We start from the raw sequence: 22259 nt of genomic DNA on the forward strand, positions 1-22259 counted from the left end.
CTTCCTAATAATGCTAAGAGCAAAAAAAAGGGGGGGGGGAAGCCTGTACACCACCCTCAAGAACACTCCTTCCCACCAGGGCAGTGGCAACAGGAAAGAAACTTGCCCAGGCACCCTCAAAGCTACTGGTGCCTCCAGCTGTTCCATCACACAGGCTTGGAAAGAAGGTGTTGGGCAGCTCTCTAGTCTGCTCCAGAGTAGGAATGTCTCAAGCACCTGACTGAGTCCAGGAGTCCAACAGACTCCCCAACATCTGCCCCCCACAACTCACTCAGGCGCCTGTGCTCAAGCACTCACAAGACCCCAGTGAGTGCTTGACAGCCATTCGCTATGTCAATGGCACCTTTACAGCCGCCATTAATGCTGCAGGGGGGAAGCGCACAATTTCACCAGCGGGAGTGGACTGCGGCTGAGCACTCGTCAGGCTGAGCTGAACCTCGGAAGAAGCTTGCACAGCCCAACAAGCGAGGGAGGATGGCGGCAGCAGCGGCAGGTCTAGGGTGAGTTTCCCCACCCCTACGCAGGTCGTCTCTCTCTGCAGCTTGCTTCTGCCTTAGGTTTCCTTGAATACATAGGGAATCAAAGTCAGACTCAAGACTTTTAAGAGCTAAGCACTCAAAGCCCTCTCCCTGGATGGATGAATCTGTCAGTTTCTCTTTCCACTTTTTTAAAATCTCAAATGCTTTCCATCCCATTTATGAAGAAATTTGTGAACTTTGGTAACTTCTTGCAAAAATATTTTTTTTAAAAAATGAACTCGATGAAATTCTCACCCATCCCTAGTGCTGCCTTTCTACTTCGAAGAGATCCCTGAAATAAAGTGAACAATCCCCTGAGAAAGAGCCACTAATGGTTGAAACATTGGAAGTTATATTTGAGCTGCAAGATTTTATCAGTTTAATCACTGCACGCTGCAGTTGATGAACGTACTGATTTAATCAGTTGGGGCCAATTTTAAGTTGGTGGTGCTGTGAGCGAAAGGCACAGTTAATAATAATTAATATGATGTGCCAAGCATCTAAAACAAGTTAGATGCTGTGTACAGAGATTACACGACTCTGCCTGTAATGTTTCAGTCTCTGTGTTTTTACAGTGTTTTATTCATTTACATTTATTATATAAATAATCATAACTGTGTATTCCAAAGATTGGGATTCATCTTCGCTTCTGGTTTATACTTTATTAGGGAATGAAAGGAAGCATTGATGACAGCCTCTCTTTACAATGATTAGTGGTAATATGTGTATATCAAATTACACATTCTCACACTTCAGGACCTCAAAAATGCACCCATGTTGAGATTTTTATAATATGCAAATGTATGTAAATTTAATTGAGCAACCATTTACAAAGAGATAATCGAGTAAACATATCGCATGAGCGCATGTCTCTAATCACCTACTGCCCGAAGAATACTCCATGGGCCTTGCTAGACCTGCCGGGATAAGCCGGCAGGGAGGCGGGGCGACGGCGTGCAAACTTTAACGCGCGCCGCCCAGCCTCCTAGACGGCCGACCCGCAGGGACGACGGAAGCCCTGCAGCGTCGGCCATGTTTTTTTTTTTTTAAAGGGGCCATGTGGGGCCCGAAGCCGCCGGAGAAGGTAAGGGTTTTTTTTAATTTAATCCCCCCCATCCGCCCCCCTCGCCGTCTCCTTCGTCGCCCTCCGCCCCCCCACCATCTCCTTCGTCGCCCTCCGCCCCCCCACCATCTCCTTCGTCGCCCTCCGCCCCCCCACCATCTCCTTCGTCGCCCTCTGCCATCACTTCATCGTCTCCTTCGTCGCCCTCCGCCCCCCCCCAACATCTCCTTCGTCGCCCTCTGCCATCACCTCGCTGTCTCCTTCGTCGCCCTCTGCCATCTTCCCCCCCCCGGATCACCCACCTCCTGGCACGATGGGCACAGCGCATCGTGCCAGGTCCGTGGCTTTTCGCGGCTCCTCGCGAGTAAGCGAGGAGCCGCAAAAAGCCGCGGAACTCTCCACACTTTCCCCAGCTCCGGCCTGAGGCCGGAGCTGGGGAAAAGGCGCGCCATAAGCGACTTCGCTTATGGCGGGTAAGACCAGGCCTCAGCGCGGCCTGTCTGCGGATTCCCCTGTGCGTCATCTGGACGCACAGCAGGGAAGCCGGGACAGAATGCGCGCTAAGGCCTCGTCTAGGAAGGCCCCATATCTCACTTGCAGCCAGTAAATTACTCCTTTTCATTTTACATGACAACCCTTTTGTCAAGAGCAATTTCTTCCAACTCTGTAAACAAGGAATGTAGCTCATAATTAGATTGTACAAAATATTGCATTAACTATATTACGGCAGTTTTGATTCTGCTATGACAAATGGATATATTTATGACTCTAGCTCCTATGTTTAACACCCCCAACTCAGGAAAACAATTTGTATTCTGCTTTACTTATCCATGAATGTTTTCCAGTTGCTTGATATATACCTAGAATATAGTGTCATTAGCTCTGGGTATTATGTGTTTATTTCCACCACCACCACCACCGCAGTGCTGCTGTCACAGTTTAATTTCCTGTACGCTACAAATTTAGCAAAATGGTGACAACACTCCCTGTATTAAAATTTCCCTTTTTGCTATTACTTTCTACGGCTTATTTTCTTCTCCTGTTCAATGGAAGCCACTAAAACATTATAAAATTTACAAAAGTATTCAGGTATCTCTTAATACTTGTTCTATGACTTAAAAAACTACATTTGCATCTTCAGTAACTAGTTCCTACACTATAGTTTCACTAACCCATTTATCTTCAGCTGTTGAGTTGGGATCCACAATTGGGTTACTCTCTTACCTAAAATGGATTGTACCAGTGATTTTTTTTTATTTCCTTTTGTTAGTGTATACTTTAAAAAGAAAAGAGAGGGAGAGGAGAACATGGGCACATCATTCCCTCTATCTTTGATGTTCAGACATGAGTGCCAATGCTTATGTAGTGTTGCCAAAGATGCCTACTTTCCCTGCCATTTGAGTATTTCCCCAGTGCTTTGTTTCAGAAGGTTTCATTTTACCTGGCAAGGTGATCTAATCCAGGATTAGTTACCAAGAGCAGAATGGGTTGCAAGTAGGGCTATGCACGGACGCCCTGAACCACTTTGTGGCCCGATCCACAATGTTTGGTTTGGGACGATCCACCTCTCCCCCACTCCGCTCTGCGGAGCAAGATCTGGAGGGGCGGATCGACATTTTGCCCCCCCTACTTACTTGCCTCCGCAGCAGGTGGCGGAGGCAGGTAAGTGGGGAAGGGGGCAAAATGGGGGCCAAATAAGCCCCTCCCCCTTACCTGACTCTGCCATCCGCCGCTGCACTGACCACGCCGGCAGCGGATCCAGGTAAGCCCTCTCCCCCCCCACTTACCTGCCTCTGTCGCCATCTTCAACTGACGCCACAAGCTCAAACTGTAAGACCAGGCCACGGCCTGGTCTTCCGGTTTGAAGCCGCATCATCAGTTGAAGCCAGCGACAGAGGCAGGTGAGCCCTTCCCTGCCCCCTTACCTGGCTCCATCGCCGTCGCTGCATGGACTGTTCCCCCCCACTTACCTGCCTCCGTTGCTGGCTTCAACTGACGCCGCAGGCTCAAACTGGAAGACCAGGCTGGCCTGGTCTTCCGGTTTGAGACTGCGGCGTCAGTTGAAGCTGGCGACGGAGGCAGGTAAGCCCCCCTCCCCCCTTACCTGGCTCCGCCAGCACGCAGTCTGCGGCGGCGCCAGCAGCGGCACTGACGCCAGGTAATCCCCCTCCTCCCACTTACCTGCGTCCAGTTCGAGGCAAACTGCTTCGCCTCGATCCGCAGCTCCCCCCACCTGATCCGCCTCCGCCTTTAGCAGAGGCGGATCGAGTCGCTCCGCTCCGGATTCATCTATCCGAGTGGAGTGGAGCACAGCCCTAGTTGCAAGTATACACTGGCTTCACCCTATTAGCATGAACAGGAAGAGCATTTCTCACCCTGGATGTGTGATACTCCTTATTCAGCTCCACTCTAATCAAGTCACACAGCATCTCAGTTGTAAGAGGCCCTTGCGAGTTTGGGCTTTCCTACATGAGGCATTTCTCGTGTGCTTATCATTCCTACTAATGGTTGTTTATGGGTTGTTTAAATGACATTGCGACCAACCAGGATTTTCCATAAGTAATTTAGAGCAGGGAATTGTGGCATTTAGTTGTGAAAGTAAAGAAATTGCAATATCTTATATTTGTGTTATTCTGCTATATCACAGTACCCCCTAAAGGTTATGTAGCAGAAAACCATTAGTTTCCATTCAGGTTAGGAGCTCACACCCAAAAGGTACACACAGACACACCATTTTGCACCTTGCACATTTTGCACTCAACACCCTTAAGAGAAGAAAATCCTACTATAAAAAGACCCTCCAAGGAGTTCCAACCTTTGGAATGTTATCTACACTTGGTTCCTTTGCATTTTGATTAGCGTGGTAGGACCAGGCTCCAGTGGATTGACATTAAGTTGATTTCTGTTGGAACAGACCCAGCAGGGTTGCACTGGGAAGAGTTTGAGCTAAATTTCCCCAAGGCATTCTTGCTCTGGAAGGGCTTAATCCATCCCAAGACAAAACATGCAGATGTGTTTAGAGACATGTGAGTGTAGACAAAATGGCACCAATTCCCACAGAAGAGGAAAGAATCAGCAGGCTTGGTGGAGCCTTGAGGTTTACAGAAGTACAACAACAACAAAAAGCTAAGGGGCGAAAAACTCCAAAACAGCCTGATGGGGACAGGGTGCGATCAGTAGTCAGGAGAGGAATCAGAGTGGAGTATTGTGACTGAGGGCATAGCTGACTGAAACAGTGAATAAGAGCACTCAGTGCTGTAACACCTTGTTGCAGCTCCCAGTTGCATTGTAAAGTATTTAGAAGTAGTTGCCATATTGCTGGTTGGGCCAGAGGAAGACACCGCTTCCCTAAAGTTGGAGAATACTGCACCAAGCCATGTTCCAATTGAAATTCTATTTTTATTTCAATGAATTTGACCATTTTGCATGGTGATGCCTCTTGAGGTCATTCTCTGCAATATGGAATTGTAGTCATAGGCCACAGCTAGACCTAAGGTTTATCCTGGGATCATCCAGTGTTCATCCCTGCCTGAGCACTGGATCCCCTGTGTGTCACCTAGATGAACAGGTTTGACCCCTGGACGATCCAGGAATAAACCTTAGGTCTAGCCATGGCCATAGCTAGACCTAAGGTTTATCCCTGGATCATCCAGGGGTCGAACCTGTTCATCTAGGTGACACACAGGGGATCCAGTGCTCAGGCAGGGGCGGACCCTGGATGATCCCAGGATAAACCTTAGGTCTAGCTGTGGCCATAGAGTGCCATGGATGTTAATAACTCATAGCACTCCCACTAGATCAGTCTAGAAGGGAAAGCCAAGTGCCAATTGTTGACCCTAGTATTTGGTACAGCTCTTCAGCCTCCCACCATACTTAAGACTTGGGACAGTACATAGCTACTCTGCCAGATCAGGAGAAATTAGAACATAAAGCTGAATCAGAGAAGGCAGGAGGAAAAATTATTCTGGGGTTTGAGGAAATATATGGAAAGAATTGGGGAACCCTGAGTACCTTTTTCTCAACTGAACAAAGAATTCTACAGAACAGCTTTCCCCAACATGGTCAATGGCCATGCTGGCTAGAGAGTTGTTATCCGACACATTTGGAGAGTGCCAGATTGGGGAAGGCTGTAGTAGAATATTCCCATCATTTCAACCTATGATAATTGAAGCAGGCATTCACACAAGTTCTGAAATAAACATTCCAGGGAAAGGGTGGGTGTCTACTTGCCGTCATTCTTGGTTTCGAAGGCACAGGCTTGGTTTTACATTTATTTGTGTACATTATTTATAGGCTTCTCTTTAGCTGAAGCTCTCAGAGCAACTTACGAGAATAAAACCATAACACACAGTAAATAGCAATGGGTTGAAATGGATCACAAGAAAGCAGATAAAATTCTGGTATAAAAGAAACAATAGATCTGTACAATTAAAAGAAATAAATTCACCTGGCACTGAATAGGAAATACCTTGTGGTTCCAGGTGAACCACCCTGGGAAGGAAATTCCAAAGTCAGGGCACCACAAGTGAAAACATCTGTCCTCTAGTCACTGTTAACCTTGCTTCAAATGGCAGGGGATGTGAATCAGGGTCTCGGAGGACAACCTTAATGTCTAGACAGAGTCATGCGGGAGCAGCTGATCCTTTAGATACACCGTTCCCAAGCTAGCTGGGCTTTATAGTTTAAAACAACATATTAAATTGTGCCTGGAAATAGACTGGGAGACAGTGAAGCTGCTCCAAATACTGGCAAGATGTATGCCCATATGTCTGCTCCCAAATACTCCAACATGATGCTGTATTTTGCACAAACTGTAGCTCCAAATACTCTTAAGACTTTTACATGGCAAACAAAACAGACTCCTAATGGGTACCCCGCCCCCTCCTGTGAAAAGCCATGTGGGAGGCTGCCAGTCTGAGAAAAGCAATGGCAAGGGGAATTTCCCCTTTGAAGATTTCCTATATCACAGCTGCTGGAGGTGTTGTTACAGATTCTGAGAGAACGTCTTTTGTTAGTCTGATGGCTTGCTAATAATCCAGAATGATAGTTCTTGTTTCATCCAGGGGGATGCTAATGACAGGAGATGTTCTCCTAATAGCTGGGAATCATGCTCCCACTTTTGGAATTTAATATCCAGTAGAGGTTGGAAAGGTGATACCCTCCTTTAGGTGGGAGCAGGTAGAGAAAATGTTTAGAATCAATTTGAATTTGGGGATAATTAGAAGCAGAGAAAGCAGAACCTGGGGTATAGGGGCTCTCTCTGGGAATATGACGAAGGGTTAGCTAAAGCTTTTTTTAACTTAAGAACATAAGAAGAGTCATAATGGATCAAACCAAGGTCCTTCTAGTCCAGCATTCTGTTTACACAGTGGCCAACCAGCTGTCAACCAAGGGCCCACAAGCAAGACACGATCTTTCTTACCTTCTCACCCATGTTCCCCAGCAACTGGTGTATATAGGTTAATTTCCTCTGATACTGGAGGTAGCACATAGCCATCAGGACTAGAAGCCATTGATAGCCTTCTCCCCTAGGAATTTATCCAACCCCCTTTTAAAGCCATCCAGTGGCTATCAAATTCCATAGTTTATTTGCTGAGTGAAGAAGTACTTCAGATATGCTGCTCTTGTATATTCAAAGATATTATAAAGACACCATCGATCTCCAGTGCTCTCTCCTCCAAAGGAAGCCAAACTCTGTGGGGTTGCCCCCAAACCTCTCACTGCTTGGGAAGTGGTGGGCACTTAGCACTACTGTGTACCAAATGAAAGCCTCTTATTCTATACCAAATGACAGAATATTGGTTGCCAGTAAAGAACCAATAGCCGGTTTGTCTAAACACTTGAAGTGCTTCTATTAATTATTTAGAGGTACACCAGGAGCAGGAATCCATTTAAAATCTTCTGGGAAACCCAGATATAAAACAACATTCATCTACATTTCATTCACAATGTTGCCCTTCTTTAAAAACAGACACAACCCCCACCCTAATTAAAGCTCAATGCGTAAAATGATTCCTGACAGCATAACCATCTTTCTTACTGTTCTATACTTTAGCTTATTGGGTACACAGAAAGAAAGGGTTTAAAAAGAATCAACCAATTTGCCAAATTGAGTCTAACCAAAGAAGTACTTGAAACATTTTCTCCCTCCAGAGAAGTGATTTCACTATGTGCAAAGTGCTGCTCTGGCAAGAAAAATGCTTCCAATCAATAATTAAATATAATGAAAGTTTGATGTTTCAGAAGGACACCCACAAAGCAGGCAGGGAAGGAAGGAACAATTTAGCCTTTAAAATTATTATTTTTAAAAAATTAAAGTTTCTGAAGTCAAACCAACTAACCAAACATGTCCAAAACATATTAAAAATGTTGCTAGTTTATTTCTCTAGTCGTGGCCTTCTTTAGACAAAGCCACTATTATACACGTTATACAAGCCACTATTCAGCTGTTTAGGAAGCCCAGCATATTGAAAGACTTGTCTAGAACAAGGATCCCTAATATTTTTGAACTTATGGGCACATTTGGAATTTTGAGAAAGTGGTGTGAGTGCTGTTACAAAATGGCTACCAAGAGGGCATGGCCAGTCACAAAAGAACCATTTCAGAGAACGCAAATTGGTGGGGTTAAAAGCCAAGCAACCTGCCCAAAAACCCAAGTACAAGATGGAGGTGGAGTCTGAACCACAAATAACATGTTACACAGATCTTTATTTCACGCTCTGTTAGCTATCTCCTTAGCCCAGCCTTTCTCAACCTTGTTCACTCCAGATGTTTTGGGCTACAGTTCCCATCAGCCCCACCTTGCATAGCCAATGGTTGGGGATGATGGGAGTTGCAGTCCCAAAAATCTAGAGGGCTCCAAGTCAGGGAAGCCTACCCTAGCCTATGTTTTCTCTTTAACTTATTGTGAGACAAAAACATTTTCCTTCCAGATGCCTTGTGTTCAGTGCAGATTACAGTATTTGCACTGAACATGGGGACAGGGAGTCCTCCATAAAAGCCTAGAGTGAAGTGAAATAAAATCCTGTCCCTCCCCTGTGCCCTCTGATGTGTGCAACTGACTGGGAAATGGCTGAAGTCTCTTCTATTGTTTCACAGCAGGCTTTGGAGAGGGAAATCATCTCACTTGCTGCTTTCCCCTTCCTTAATGCCTGGTGCAAAGCCATTTGTGACCTGAAAAAGAAAAGAAAAAAAAGAAAAACCCCAACTCTGTTCTAAGTTGCAAAATCTTCCTGGTTTGGTCAGCAAGGAGATTGGCTATTTACAAGTCTGACTCCAAATCTACATGCTATTTTATAGGCTTAAACATTCATTTATTCAAGCTGTGTCCAGCAGGTTATTAAGACCACAAGAGATATCAGGGTTTTGTTTTTTTTTAAAAAAAAGTCCATTATGCTTTGTACTCATGAACCACTCCTCAAGTGTACACTGGCTTAAAAACCGAGCCACTTAAAAGCCCCAGCATCATGACACAGCATTTTCTTTGCACTTAGGATGTTATAGACGAATGCCATTATTTAGCTTTTGCAAACTCATTAATAACAAGATAGTGCTTGTTTGCTTCTGCCACTTTGAAACTAGATCTTTAAAAAAAGAACTGAAAGAAGGATAGAGCCACCCGCCCAATGACATAAACATTGCATTTATGAGGCAGTTTTACAACACGGTTTATAACATAACCAACACAATTCTAAAATGCATTAAAAGTCAAAAATCATCTATCAGAAGCCATGAATAAACTGGAGAACAGAAAGAATTAAACAAAACAGATTGTTAAGTGAGCTTTTGAGAGCCCTAGTGTGTAAGTGACCTACTCAAGAAAGGATAGAAAAATGTAGAATCACTGTAACAAAATTAATGGGAAATCATCAAACACACTTCTTACATTGCTAAATTTTCTTAGGACTGAATGACTTCTTGTGCATGTGCAAATATGTTAAAACAAAATCCCCTGGGGATGTTTGTTAAATGGCATCCTTGGCATGGATGTGGCTTAAGGAAAGTTGCAAAGAAAATAGAAGGCTAAAATACTACTGCTTTTTTAAAAATTGTGTTTACTTATCTTTGTATTACTGTGTTACATTGATTTTGGTTTACACTGATGTTGTCCCAAAAGAAGAAACAAAGGGATCAGCTATTGTAAACCTGATCCACACCAACAGGGAAAAACTGATTGGTGAAGTTAAAGTGGTAGAGTCCTTATGTGGAATCATCTTGGAATACTGAGGAAATGGAAATCTCAGCATGTACCCTTGACTTTAGGAAAACTGATTTCAACAAGGTGAAGGAAATAGTGGGTGGGTTTCCATGGGTTGAAACATTCATCAAAAATTGAAATAATGCAATATTAGCACTTTTTACAGATTGGAAGGCACTTTGTTACTTTAGAAACATAAAACATAATTATGTCCAAGTTAGCATTACATTTGGTATATTAAAAGTACAGTGTATTCAAACAATTATTACAAATTGAATTTACTTTTATTTACTTTTTTTCACTTCTTTTGGTAACAAATGGAGCTTCAAGCTCTTGAACTGTTAGGAACTCCTGAACTGTAAGGAACCTCTTTGGTTTTGCCAGTTTATGAGGAGCAGGCCAAAAACAATTTAAAAAAAACATTAGTAACAAAGAAAATTATTTATGTCTCCGCTAGTCCTCCACAGTGTCAAGCAGACATAAAGCACCCATTCCCATGAAAAGAATTGAGAAAAAGGGGGGACCAAGATTCAATAAATATGCATGAAATTTAATCAGACTCATATTCTGAGCTATAGTTATCACTACCAGTTTCAGGCTCTGCTTCAATGGCAGTGCCCCCTAGAGGCAGAAATTTATCTTGTTCCTGCATTTGAGAGTTGTAGTCTCAGTTTGCAACCTAGGACTTGCTTGTCCTTGGTGCACAGAAATTCTAATAATCTGATACTATACATAAGTTTTTAGAAATCATTTGGAGAAGTAAATATCTGAACACTTTGTCTTAAACATTTTATTCATCATACTAAAATAAAACATCCCATAATCCATTTGGAGAAGTAAATATCTGAACACCCTGTCTTAAACATTTTATTCATGATGCTAAAATAAAACATCCCATAATCCATGTTTCTTCATTTTTTTTCAATTTTTCCAATTTTTCAGAAAAACAAAACAAAACAAAAAAGGCTTTGGTAAAAAATTGGGAAATTGGTTTTCCCCTGAATTTTTTCATTTTTTTTTTTTCTGGGCCTTCACATCTCTCTGTGAGCCCTCCCAGGTATTTGCACATAAACTAATGTTGAACTAAGCAGTGTGGTTAGGAGACAACTTGAGATATCTCTGGAAGATTGTGAAATATCAAGGCATAGATATTTCACAGGTCTGTAATTTCCCGTGCAAGACTGGAAAATCCTTCCCCACAGGAAAAATGAACGTGTTGTCCAGCCATGGCCGAAGGCATGTTGGTATCTAAGGGAGAAAATCCAAGTGGAGCCCTGATAGTAGTCAAAAAACCACCTCTAAGCAATACTGTTTCATCATCTGCCACTTGAGGCCGTCAGTCTCATCTTGACTAACGGTAGGGCTGGCCGTGATTGTGTCGGTGGGGAAAGGGTGGATCAGTGCACATTCCGCTTCATGTTCCTTTAAAGGAAAAGGTTTTGCTAAGGAAGGAGGAGAGATAGCAAAACAGCTAATATGAGGAGCATCACCTGATAACTGTCCAAACAAGAGCAAAGGATATTGATTGGAGGAAGGTTGGTTTCAATTTAATGAGGCATTCACTTTGGCACAAAGAAACCCGGAAATTGGAATGCTGATCAAGGGCAATCTGACAAGACACAGTATGAGGCAGGCGGCCTGATCTTCTTGTACTATTTTCAGTGACAGATTGTCTGAAAATGAGCTGGTGTAGACTGGAGACATACCTTATATTTACCCAATGAACATTAAGTGACACTTTCCAGCACTGCTAGAGATTTTCTTTTTCTCTAATTTCACTCATACTTCTGATCTGGCAACAATTCTTTGCCCTAAAGCAATGATCGTCATGCATATGCCCCCAGATGGAGTTGTTCATAGTTAAAAGACCTGCACATATATTGTTGAGCAACATATATACTTTCTGTTTTCTATCTATTTAAGGCTGCTCATCAACATTGTTAGTATATCCCACATACACAGCATCATAAATGTTATGGATCTCTATTTTTGAAACAAGGGATCGTCAGTAGAATTTGATATCTACATTTAGATATGTGCTAAATTTAGTAATAAATTAATATTGTGGTTATTTCTAAGATGAGTGAGCAATTGCTGCTCAATTTTATTCTAGTTGTGGATTTAAGCTTCTATATTATATGTTATGCTGTACCTTGTGGTTTTAATTTTTGTGAACCATCCAGAGAGCTTTGGCTATTGGGCAGTATAGAAAGAAAGAAAGAAAGAAAGAAAGACAGACAGACAGACAGACAGACAGACAGTGAGTTCTGTCTAGCTTTAAAAAGATTTCCCCCTTCTCCCCTCATTTTAGAAACCTCTGTCCTGTCTGCCTCCCTTTCCTCCCTAAACTAAGAAGGTTCAAATGTGTTATCTGTTCCTCATAGGGAAGGCAGTTTATGCTGCAATGTCAGTTGCCCCTTTCCTGTCCTTTTTCCAGCTCTCTGTCTTTTCTGACCAGAACTATGCACAAAATTCCAAAAGCAGCTGCACCGCCAATTTAAATGAAAACATTATGATACTTGTTCTATTTTCAATCTTTTTGCTAAGAATTACAACCATGAAATTGGGTCTTTTTTCACCTCTGCTGCACGCTGAGTTGATGTTCCCAGTGAGCCATCCAACACAGTTCCAAGGTATCAGCCTAGGAGAGTTACAGCCAGTTCAGATTCCATCAGTGCTTATTACCAAACACCAGGCCTTCCGGTCCAACGTATTGAAACTTCTCTTAACCAAGGGGGCAATGTTCATGGCTCAATCATTCCACTGCAGATCCTTAGAGTTATTTGGATATCATTCCATTCATTTTACAACCTGCTGTCGAACTAGCACCAGCCCAACTGGGATGCTTCCATGAACACTGGCTACTTGCATTCCATTTTAGCCATTGTCTATTCTTTGGCATTCTGTGGTTTCCACACCAACCTCTATAGCAGAACTCCTTACAGCCAGAGAGCCAAATTCCATTTAGGAGATGCTCTTAGCAGATGCACTCACAAGACAAAAGAACCTTTTAAAGGTAGCTGTGAGTATAGTGCTAAGTAAGGAATGCTTACTGCTCCATATGTGTATGTGTTACTCATGCCTGGCTGGGGACTCACTTTGCTGCTTTTGCTACGAGATGACTTTTTGGCACAAATAAATACTGCAGGCTGCCCCTACACAAGCCATTCTTGGTTTTGTGGAATAGTTGGCTGCTATTATCAAGTCTCGTCAAAGAGTACTCTGTCAATCAAGCAACTCTATAAGGTATTTAGTACCTGCTCACATTCGCCTATCTTTCTGTCTGTCCATCTATCAACATCTATCTAAAATTATTTCTAGGCTGCTTTAAAGGGTAGAACTATAATAACAGCGGAGTGGTGGGAAATGTGTTCCCCTTTCTATCCTGAGTGAAATGCTATCCATGCAAGACTACAACATCAGGGCTGAGGAGGAGACAGCTATGGCAGGTGCTAGAAAATCCTCAAGAGGGGAATTTATTTTCTTGTCTTGCATGTGCACATTGACTAATTGCTGCTGTCATTTCACGGAAGCTCACAGTAAAATCTGGAAACCCAGAAGACTCTATTGTTCTAGGGGTGAGCTTTTCAATCATCACGTATACATTGCTCAAAAATCCATGGAGCTGCTTTAAGCATTCCACCCATATAGTTATTCCAAATGGAAACAGATGTAACATTCAACTTATTGAACATATTACAAACATGCTGCCAAATTAGTTACATGGAGTAATGTATTAAACAAATCTTCCTTGTGTATATTTTGGAACAAAAGTCCCAACACCAGTTATGCAAAAATACCAGATGCTTTCACTTTGGTTTTCAAAAATATACACAAGTTAACCTCTTCCTACCCAGAAGCTGCAATCTCATGCACTTTGACTTGAGAGTTAAAACTCTGGATTTTGCATAGTAATGTGGAGTAAACATGCATAGGATTGACCTGTAAACTAGAATTTACTATTAATATCTTTTTTTGTTTTATCTGAATAATTCTCAAAACAGAATAAGTTTTCAAATTGCATCGGAATAACTTGTACAAAATATCCAAAAGGGAAGAAGATACTATGATATTCGAGTGCAATGAAAAGTGTGGGAGCATCTGAATTCACTAGAAAACCTTTAAGGAGAGTGCTTATATCAAGCTTGCACAACTTGTGACCCGCCATGCCAAATGCAGCATGTTTTGTGGCCTTTCAGATGTGCAAAACATAAATAAATCTGTTTTTGCAGTCCCAGGCACATAACCAAAAATAAATAACCCCAAGACTCTGATGGGCCACCAAACAGAGCTGGAAAGGTGCTCTTCGCTTGGCATACTGTGCTGGCCTGCCCTATATTTATGTAGTAAGTAAACTTAACTCCTATTTGTGATTGTGAAATGATATACGTCAGAGAAGCACTGGCAGCATTCTCATGTAGCCAGATGTAATGATGGCCACCAACTTGGATGGCTTTTAAAAGGGAATTATACAAATTCATGGAGGATAAGGCTATCAATGGCTATATGCTACCTCCAGTATCAGAAGGGGGATATCTACGTACACCAGTTGCTGTTGGTTTTGCCCTACCCTGTGCCTGTTTACACTTCCCTGTGCCTGTTTGCATTCTCCTTCCCTCTTTATTGTTTACTACAACTTATTAGATTGTAAGCCTATGCGGCAGGGTCTTGCTATTTACTGTGTTATCTGTACAGCACCATGTACATTGATGGTGCTATATAAATAAATAATAATAATAATAATAAGTCATGTCCTACTTGTGGGTTTCCGACAGGCAGCTGGTTGGCCACTGTGTGAACAGAATGCTGGACTACATAGGCCTTTGGTCTGATTCAGTGTGGCTTTTAAGTTCTTATGATTCATTTTAACCATGGTTTGTTGACAAGGGCAAAAAAGAATCCACAGTGGGCTGGTTTGCAGTGGGCTGGTCTGTTGCAGATTTGAGGATTGTTTAACTTTCGAACACCCTTGCTGCTCGGGTTTGGATGACACAACAAACCATGGCAACCACCAGCTGGGAACTGAACGTTCAAAATGACTACTGGCATGCACTGCAACTCAGTGTGGCTTAAATAAATAAATAAATAAATAAGCAAGCCACATTGGGCTGTGGTGATCATGCAAACCCAGTCAGTGTATTTCTTACAATCCTGGTCTGTTCCATCTGACCCCCACCCCATCCCCTAGCTTTCTCTGCCAGTTCCTAGTTGATATCCTAAATGGTTCATGGACTGGTGTAGCCTCACTACATTTGCACAGGCAGTATGTGAAACTGGCTCGACATCTTTCGCTGCTCTAAGTGTGCCATGAGCCAAACAGTATAATGGAGGCCAGATTGCTGAATTTTTTAATCCTTACCTACTATCATGGGGGAAGAGGTGGGGAAATTCTCTTCAAGATGCTCACAGCAGCTCCATGGGTTTTTCCTGATATCTATGACCAGTCAATACAATTGACTTAGAAGAGGCAAAGGGACAGGTAAATGCTTATCCTGTTGACCACCCCCAGATGAAAATACACATGATGGAAACAAACCTGCCTCTTGAGGTCAGGATTGATTAGGCCTTAAACAGGACAAAGGGGCTGGAACTTCATGGCACCACGAATATAGCTTTCTGGGATCACTGTTATTCACTGAAGTGCTAAGGACTTTACTGGATTTTCCCAGTGACAGAAAAAGGAAAATTGTGAAGGGGAAGGTCAATAAGCCTTTGCTCTCTTTGTGAGTTATTTATTTTATCCTCTGTAGATATGAAGTTGTCCTTTCAACATATGAAGTTGTCCTTTCAACATATATTCTGGGATAGATGCTGCTAGCAAAGTAGACAAAGGTCCTTTTGATTTTCTTGTAATTGCAAAGCAAAAAAAAATAAAGCAGCAAAATTAGGTATTCATGCTTGAAAAGGAGGAGTTGGGCAGGGAAAGAATCCTGTTGCCAGGAAGAATGAGGAGGGAGGGTGAATTCTGGAACAGTGCCATGGAGTTGCTTAGCATGTAGAAAGGTTTCATTTTCTATCCACTCTTGCCTCGTGCATCTCTTGCCTAACAAGTGGCTGGGATGCCAAAACAAACTAGGAATAACTCATAATCCAACGGTCAGATGTAACAAAAAAACTATGGTCAAAGCAAGTCATAATTCGTAAGCCAACAACAGCCCTTCCTGAGAACTTCAGAAGAGGCCTAATTGGTTGTTCCACGACCAATAGAATGTTGTTAGTTAATAGCAGATGAATGGGCCTTCTCTGCAGTGGCACCCACTCTCTGGAACACTCTCCCATGCATGGTTCGAGAGGCAGAAAGTGTGGCTGACTTCAAAGGCCTCTTGAAAATGTATTTCTTTATATAGGCTTTCCTGACCTGTAATGGACTATGACACTGCTCTGTTTTATTGTTGTCTGTTGCAAAGTTTTTTTTTTAAAAAAAATTATTTTATATTGAATTGAGTATGCATTTTAGTGTGAACCACTTAAAGATGCTATTATATTAAGGGATATCAAAGTATAATAAATAAATAAATAAATAAATGAATGAATCATAAGTTGTGGCCATAAAATAAACTGTGGTTTCTCATCCAGGCTGAGTTTGAGTGTTCAAACAAACCACAGTTAGGCAAGCATGCTTGCATGTAACACACCTGGCTTAGAGCTATGTGCAAGCACAGCCTATAGAAGTATGATCTTCCAGGAGGTCAATTGCACACAAGATTACAAACCCAGTGGAATTTTGACTCCTTTTTCCCTTTGAAAAGCTGATACCATCCCCACAAACTGCTTCCACACACACACACACACACACACACACACACACATCAACTAAAAACAACAGAAAATAGATTGCTGAGCAGTATATGTGAGATTGTTGCTTGAGGGGAAAACAAATCTAAATCTAATGGATGTTGTTACCATAGTCAATATTAGGGTCTATGTGTCACTACAACAATTATAACAATTTCCAGAGAGGGAGCTTCATTTGTCTGCTGCAGCATCTAAAAGACGAACAAATATGGCATAAAAGAAGTAGGTTTTAGTTCATGAAAGTTTAGATGATAATAAATGTGTTAGTTTTTAAGATGCTATATGACTCTGTTGGTTTTACATACACACTGCATTTTTAGGTGTACACCAAACTTGTGATAAACATACACCCAAAAAACGTGAAGTGTGAAAGTAGAAAGAAAGAAAGGTGTCTGCAAACACCTCTCATACACTATAGCAGGGGTATCAAACCTCTTTCAGCTCAAGGACTGAATTCAATTTTGAAGGAACTCTGGAGGGCTGCATTTCATTGGTGGGCAGGGCTGATGGCAAAAGAGCGAGGCTAAACTCCCAAAAATACGAGGCTATTTTAGTTTAAAGCTCTTACTGCCATAACTAAGCCTTAGGAGAGGCATTTGAGCCTTTTAGAATGGGGCGGGGGATGTGGAAAAGCAGGGAAGCACCAGTGGAGTCTGGTGGCTCTGATGTCCATGGGGCAGTGAATCCATGCCGGCTGTCAGTCAGAATTCCAAAGAAGCTCTCCAAGGTGCTAGATAGCTCCTTTAGAGAGGATTCGCCACCCCACCAATATCAGAGCCACCAGCCTCCACTGGAAAGCACCAGATAATCAGGGGGAGGGGGTGGTGGGGCCATTTGGGGAACACCAGAGCAGTGGTTTGGGACATCAGGAGGACCAGATTTGGCTCACAAGCCTGAGATTCAGCACCGCTGAACTATCAGTACACAACACACATCTAATTGGCTTTAATTCACTGTCTTGTGTACACCTACTGGCAAAACTGGGTTTGCTACTATGTAATGTGTGGAATGGCCCTATAGTTCTGCCTACTGCTATTCTAAGGGGATATCTGTTTCATCTCAGGTCAGATCTACGGGGAAAAATGGTTCACAACATGTCTCTAAGCCTTAACTCCTAGAAAATGGACATTAACGTTTGCAAACCATTCTCAACTACCTTAGCCAAGATGGTATTAGTTAGCTATTTTTCAAAGGAAGTTGGATGTTGGAAGATGCTCCTCCTATAATAAATGAAATTGTCTAGCTCCACTGTTAATTAAGAGTTTATATGACGTAGAACAAAATTGCATTCACTGGGTAATATTTTACCCAGAAAATCTGACCTACTTGATTATAGTACTATGAAAAATGAATGTAAAACTTATTTACCACATTCATTCACACTGCGGCTTCAATCATCTCTGAATTCAGTTGTTTCATAATCAAGCATGTGAAACATGGCATGCTGCATAGTCTACTGAATCAAAATTCATTAATTTGAATTGATCTTAAGCAGTTTTCTATAAGTACTTTTCTTTAGATTTAACAGATGATAGAGATTTGCAAATGCTAATTATGGATGTGGTCTAGCCAAAATGTGCAAATGCTAATTATGGACATGATATAGATTTCCAAATGCTAATTAAGATGTTATCCAGTACTTAGGTTTATCTGTTTAGAGTGGTTGAAGATATACTTCAATAAACTGCTGGTGAAGCCAATGTGATAAAAGTGTTCAAATTGGGCTAGATTTTGCCCTACACTTGCAACTGTAGCACTAGGCATGTTAGGATACACAGAGCACCATATTCTCCACTTCATGACCTATTAAACTATATTTGAGGGGGCCACAATGGAATGTTTTCATTAAGAGTGCTAAGGAGCAGACAAAATTAATAGTAGACAGACGTTATAAAAAGATCTTCCCTTGTAGCATAGCGTAAGTCAGGGTTGTAGACGGGTCAGTTTGCAGGAAAAAGATGCATACATCAAAATAGTTATTTGACACAAATTTCAGTCGGAGTCTATCAAATTAAGCACTACATATTTTGTGCAATCACTTACTGTAAGGGGGGCAAAGAGGGGATTAATAGTGACAAATAGATTTGCGAGAAATGACAATAAAGCTGAACAAACAACAAATATTAATTTTCTCAAATTGGGGTAGACTGAATTTCATATGTCACTGCAAGTTCATGAGTGAAACAATTAATTTTTTGCAAGCAGCACAGGGGGAGAGCAAAGGATAGTGTATGAGGGGACAGCACTCAGTACAATTTTTGACATTCTGTACTTTGAATTGAGTTGTAGATGACTTTTGTAGGGAGTGTTTTCATACTTGAAGATTCAGATATCAGTCGTAGGCAGCTTTCTAGGGACATCTCTTTATGCAGACAAGGAATTCCATAATTATGTCAGCCACACTCCACAATCACAGGTCAGTCACAGATAACTGTACAGTCTAGATTACAGGTAACAGGGAAACATGGGACGCTGTCCATTATAAGCGTTGTTGTTGGCTCTCTTTTAATGCTCAGATCAGAGGTTAAAATGAATCAAGAATCTGTTAAATCAGGATGAGTGATCATACAAACATGTATTTGATCGGAATACCTATAGTCAGAATTGCTATTTTCCCCCTCTTTCTTTTTTGGGGGGCTGTATTTGGGCTGAAAGACAACTCATACAATTATTATTATTAATAATAATAATAATAATTCATCATTATTTAATAATATTCACTTTTTAAAAACTAAAATCACATTTAGAGCACTTCCTTATGCAAAGTTTGAAAAGACAGTTGAGATTGCATAAACATTTGAAATAACACATTTTTCCCATTAAGTTGTTCTGGTCCAGTTCTCCCCTCCCCCTCTACTGATATCATAGTTGCTAACTTGTTCAACCACCGCTGATGTGACTTGAAGAACAGGTAGAAGCTATGCATAAATTTCCATTGCACTTTCATTACATAAAGTCATTTTGACTCAAGAAGCTGTAAGGTGCATAACCACACCTTATGACGTGAATCCATCTAATAGATTGGTATTCCCAAATTCAAGAAAGGCAATTGTGTTTTGAAAATTATTTGCTGTGGCTGCCCTTTAACAGCATTTTCTTTCAGGTTTTATGCAGTTAGGGGAGGGGGTGGAATCACGCTACTGACCGAATTCCTTCAAATGAAAGCTTTCCACAACACGAGAAAACTTTGTGATTTGCAGAACTGAATCTGACTGAAGTGTATTTGACTGAAGTGGAGGCTAATATGACGGATGGTCAAGGTGTTTTCTCTCTCCCTCTCTTCTCAAATGATCATTGCATTTTCCTAAACCCAGAAGGGCCATTCAAGCAGTTTGGCATTTATTAGCTAACTGAGAAGCCCATATTTTGGGGCAGGTTCGCTAGCGGCCAGGCAGGGCGGGTGGGGAGGAGCGCGCACGCCGCCGTGATAAATGAGCGTGTGAAAGAGATCAAAAGAAAAGAGATCCTCCAGGAGCCTCGGGGTAGATCACTTCACCAGCTCAGCCCAGCCTCCCTCCACCGCTGATCAATTCCTCCATCCAAAACCTTCAGCTGCCTTTCCTTCTTCTCAGCTGCCCAGTGGGGGGTTGCAAACTGTACCCCCTCTGGCCACGAATGGCAAATACAGACGCGTCCCGGGGGGGGGGGGGGCGGGACACGCGCATCCCGGTTAGTTCTCAGTCAAGTCCCAGGAGAACAGCTCAAATCCGAAACTGGGGGGGGGGGGGGGAAGCAGAGTGGGTAAGGAAAAAAACGATGGGTGTGTGTGTATTGGGGGGGGGATATGAGATTTGCTGCTGTTTTTACTCTCCTTGATCCCGAAGCATGCAAGACCATTGAGATCAATCCTAGTAGTTTGAGTCTAGGGTTCTACATCTCTGGAAAGAAGGAGCTGGTGGGAATGTTGCTGAGACTGCAGGAGGGAAAAGGCAAGTTGTTGGCTGTTCTAGGCTCTTCTTGTTGTTGTTTTGCATGGATCTTTTCTCTCTCTCCCCCCCCCCACAACCTACGCGCCCCCAACACACACACACACACACACACACACACACACACACACACACACGCCCCAAGAGAAGAGGGAAAGAAAAGTGAGGGAGAGAGAGAACTCACCTTCACGGGAGGCTGTGGGAAGGCTGACAAGAGGAAAGGTGCCTCGCACGACAGGTTGGGGAGAGAAGCTCGCCAGACGCAAGACCCGAGTCGCCCAAGCCCAAACAAGCGGGGAAAGGGAGGAAGAAAAAGGCGCCAATCCGGAATGGCCAAAAGGGCAGAAGGAAACGGTCTTGGGAGCAAGGCGGGAAGGGCAATTCAATCGATTGGCCGAATGCTGGCCGCTTCGCAGAAGGTCTTGCTCTTGGGGGGCGGGGGGGCGGTGTAATTCCCAGGGTTTAAGGCGGCGGCGGCGGCTTCGCCTTGCTGCTGCTGCTCCCTTCGCAGCTGGCGGCGGCTGGGCTGTTTCGCTCTCGCTTCTGCTGCTCTCGTGGTCTCAGCCCGCGCTCTCGCTCAGGCAGGCAGGCAGGCAGGCAGGCGCGCTCCTGTGCGCGGCGGCGGCTCGAGACGCTGAAGGATGGGCTCCCAGCAGCCTCGGTCAGGCGACGGAAGAAACGGGCAGGACGCGAACCGAGGCGGCGGCGCGCGCGGCTCTCTCTCTCTCTCTCTCTCTCTCTGTGTGTGTGTGTGTGTGTGTGTGTGTAGATGCGGGCCAGCCGAGCGCGGGGAGGGAGGGAGGCGGGCGGAGGCGGGCGACATTAGCCCTGGGCCCCCCAAGGCTCCTGTCAGTGGAGGCTGGTGGCTATGATGTCGGCAGGGCTGTGAGTCCGCTCTGGGTTTCAGCCAGAACTCTAAAGGAACTAGCCGAGTTGTTGAACCCATTTGCGGGGGGCTGGGGCTGGGGTCCAACACCCTGGATAGCTCTTCTAGAGTTCTGGCTGAAACCCAGAGCGGATTCACAGCCCCACTGACATCGCGGCCACTCGCCTCCACCGGCTCCTGCCCCTTCTCCGCGAGGGACAGAAGGACACAGTTCTTGTGGCATTAAGCCTGAAAGCAAAGCGGATGGAGGAGGTGTGATGCCCTCAGAGGATCCTGCAAGGACTCCTCTGCTGGATCTTTGCTTCTTCTCCCTATAGCCCAGCATTCTGATTCCAGCAGGGACAGCCAGGAGCTCAGAAGACATGAAGCTGGCAGGCCCAGTTTGTGTTTGTCTCCAGAAGTCCATATTGCCATCATGGTCAATACAGTGCCAATAATAATAATAATAATAGGCCATACCTCAGTGTGTTTGTCCAATCCTTTCAAACTAACAAACCCCACCTGGGCATAGAAAGCAAGTAGCCATCACCATGGTCTGTTCTGTCTGAAGAAAGACTTCCTTTTCTCTGTCCTGGATTTCTGCTAACCAGTTTCATAATAACACCTTTGCTCTTAGGAGACAGGAAGAAAAAAGGCCCTGTCCTCTCTCCACACTGTACATAAATTCATATAACCTCGATACTTGAGGGAGCGCCACTCCTTATATATGCCTGCCTGAGACCTGAGATCTGTTGGAGGAGCCCTTCTCTGCATCCCACCAGCACAACACATTCGCTATGTTGGGACAAGGGAGAGGGATTTCTCTCTTGTGGCACCCCCACTGTGGAATGCCCTCCCCTTGGAGGCCCGACTGGCACCAACACTCATTTTATTC

General features: G+C 43.4%; 1 protein-coding gene across 4 annotated transcripts in view; it reads right to left on the reverse strand.

Annotated features, from left to right (window-relative positions):
* The window catches only part of LOC134401817 (poly(rC)-binding protein 3-like), a 355457-nt gene extending 334592 nt beyond the window's left edge, over positions 1-20865 (reverse strand). For all 4 annotated transcript variants that reach the window (XM_063131119.1, XM_063131129.1, XM_063131092.1 and 1 more), the window contains exon 1: positions 20684-20865. The gene's annotated coding sequence lies outside the window, so the exon portion shown is untranslated. The remainder of the gene's footprint in view (positions 1-20683) is intronic.
* Between the last annotated feature and the right edge of the window lie 1394 nt (positions 20866-22259).

The sequence above is a fragment of the Elgaria multicarinata genome, chromosome 1, assembly GCF_023053635.1.
Source record: "Elgaria multicarinata webbii isolate HBS135686 ecotype San Diego chromosome 1, rElgMul1.1.pri, whole genome shotgun sequence".
Classification (NCBI taxonomy): Eukaryota; Metazoa; Chordata; class Lepidosauria; order Squamata; family Anguidae; genus Elgaria; species Elgaria multicarinata.